We start from the raw sequence: 2,753 nt of genomic DNA, 5'->3' as shown, positions 1-2,753 counted from the left end.
AAAGTGAGAGAGACCATCCAAAGGTAGTTGGAATATGGTGCTAAAGGATTCTTCATCAATAATCAGCAACTTTCTGCTGATAGTCGTTGTGAGTTTCCCATCAGCAGATATGAAGTTGTTGTCATAAAAGTCTTGAATCTCCTTGGAATAGATTTCCTGAGTTGATGACCCAAGAAATTTCTTCAATCCAGTTGCTTCCAGCTTGAGAAAGGCACTTCGAATGGCTTCGTCCTGGATAGAAAGGACTGAATCGAAATTAATGGGCATAGCATTTAGAATGTAAGCGGGAACTTGGCTTGCCATTTCTGAGTTGTTTGAAAATCTGCGTAAGAGAAAAAGCTCTGTGAATGATATTCTCTTGAGAATAGAAATGCTCGTAAAGAACTGAAATGAAGCGAGTTCATTTCTTATGTTGGTGACTGTTCGAATTTTTTGGACACGTGTCAGTCCAAGATTAATTTAGTTAAAAAAATGTTTGAACGTGGTGTAAAAGAATAAATAGAAAATGCTTGGATAACGTGGGGCCATGTGTTCAATTACTATATAACGTTTAACAAAATTAAATGCATAAATTGACAGTCACATCACTTAATGTGGAATGATAAGATCAGTTAGGTCAATAACTGATTGATCAGTTGAGAGCTGAGTCAATTCAGTTGAAGACCAACTGACTATTGTCTTATCAGTTAACCAATTTAAAATCGACATGCCCCTCTAAATAAATGCAAATAAGTAAAAAAAGGTGAGAGAATCTCATCCTCGATGAATTAATTGAATCCTTTGACTGACTTCTCTTCATCTTCTTCTGTTTCTTCAGTTAGAATATGTCTATAAATAAGATTAAACTTCTCAGATGCAAAATATTTTAGCAGATAATATTGATCAAGCGCAGATGGAAAAAGCAAGCAGTTCCAGAAGCCCCAATCCTGCAGAAAGGTTTTCATTCGTGGAAACTTGGAAGAAAGATATTGAAGACTTCATCTTTCCTAAAGTAATGTCCATCTGGACGAAGATTCATGATCTACAGAATATTCTGAGAGAGAAAAATTATTTGCCACTGACGAACATAGGGCAACTAAAATCAAGTATAAGCAACGTCTTTCCGTCATTCATACTTCAGACCTTGTAACTGATGAAGGTCTCTACTACCTTTTGCTTCTAAAGGAGTATAGGATACTAGACAAAATCACCTTCACAGAAGATTTTAGTAAAATTTCTGAAGAGATGTCCCTATGGTTGTCAGATTGTCTAAATGCAGTAGAAACAGAATTAAATATTGTAATAGCAGCTAGGTGTTATCAATAAAGTTTCTATTTCTATTTATTGCTGATTATTAATTTCACTTCTATGTTTTCTGCAATCTAACTGATACTAACTGAATAATAATTAGTAATAACTAAATAACAACTAACTGACAATACTGACTGACATAAAATAATGCACCTAAGATTATGACAAATCAATTAAGCCAAGAATATTGCAAAAGTAAGAAAACTTAGTCTTAGGTAATGGTTTTGTGAAGATGTCAGCTGCTTGTTGTTCAGTTGAAATATACTCTAGTATAATTGTGTTTTTTAGAGCATGGTCTCTGATAAAGTGATGTCTGACATCAATGTGTTTGGTCCTGGAGTGAAGAACTGGATTGTATGTGATTGCAATCGTGCTTGTATTGCCATAAAAAATTGGTTATTCATATGCAACGACTCCATAATCTTTCAATTGTTGCTGGATCCAGAGCTGTTGGGCAGCAGTTTCCAGCAGCAAGATATTCTGCTTCAGTTGTGGAAGTTGCTAAAGATGTTTGCTTTTTGTTGAACCAGAAAATCAGTTTAACTCCTATAAACTGACATGATCCACTGATGCTTTTACGATCAAGCTTACACCCTGCATAATATGCATATGAATAGTCAACTAAATTGAAAGATGAGTCCTTAGCATACCATAAGCCTACATGTTGTGTGCCTTTAACATATTTCAATATGCATCTGGCAGCTAAATAATGTGATTGCTTAGGAACAACTTGAAATCTAGCACACATGCAGACAACAAATACAATATCAGGACGACTAGCAGTTACGTATCATAAAGAACCTATTAAACCTCTGTAGAGTTTCGTCTCAACTGATATTCTCCCTTCATCTTTATCTAATTTAATAGATGAGCTCATGAGAGTATTTGCAGCTGAACATGATTCCATGCCAAATTTCTTAAGCAGTTCTTTCGTGTATTTTGTTTGACTGATAAAAATACCAGTTTCCAGTTGCTTCACTTGTAGGCCAAGGAAAAAATGTCAGTTCACCCATTATGCTCATCATCAACAATTTTTTGCACAAGAAAAATATGATCATTATTTGAAATTTTGAACAAAGTTTTGTCAACTGTTCCAACAATAAAATTGCGATCAGTTAAGAATTTTGAAAATGTCTCATACCAAGCTCTTGGAGCTTGTTTAAGACCATATAAAGTTTTTTTCAAATAATAAACATGATCGAGTAAGGAGTGAATGACAAAGCCTAGTGGTTGTTCAACATATACTTCCTGCAATTGACCATTTAAGAATGCACTCTTGATATCCATTTGGTAGACTTTGAAGTCTTTGAATGAAGCATAGGCAAGAAATATTCTGATAGATACCAGTCGTGCAACCGATGCATATGTTATATCGTAATCAATTCCTTCTTCTTGCAGATATCCTTGTGCTACAAGCCTTGCTTTATTGCGCAAAACTGAACCATCTTCGTTCAGTTTATTCT

The sequence above is a fragment of the Primulina huaijiensis genome, chromosome 10 (genome assembly GCF_012295235.1).
Source record: "Primulina huaijiensis isolate GDHJ02 chromosome 10, ASM1229523v2, whole genome shotgun sequence".
In the NCBI taxonomy this organism is placed as follows: domain Eukaryota; kingdom Viridiplantae; phylum Streptophyta; class Magnoliopsida; order Lamiales; family Gesneriaceae; genus Primulina; species Primulina huaijiensis.
This window is presented reverse-complemented; position numbering follows the sequence as displayed.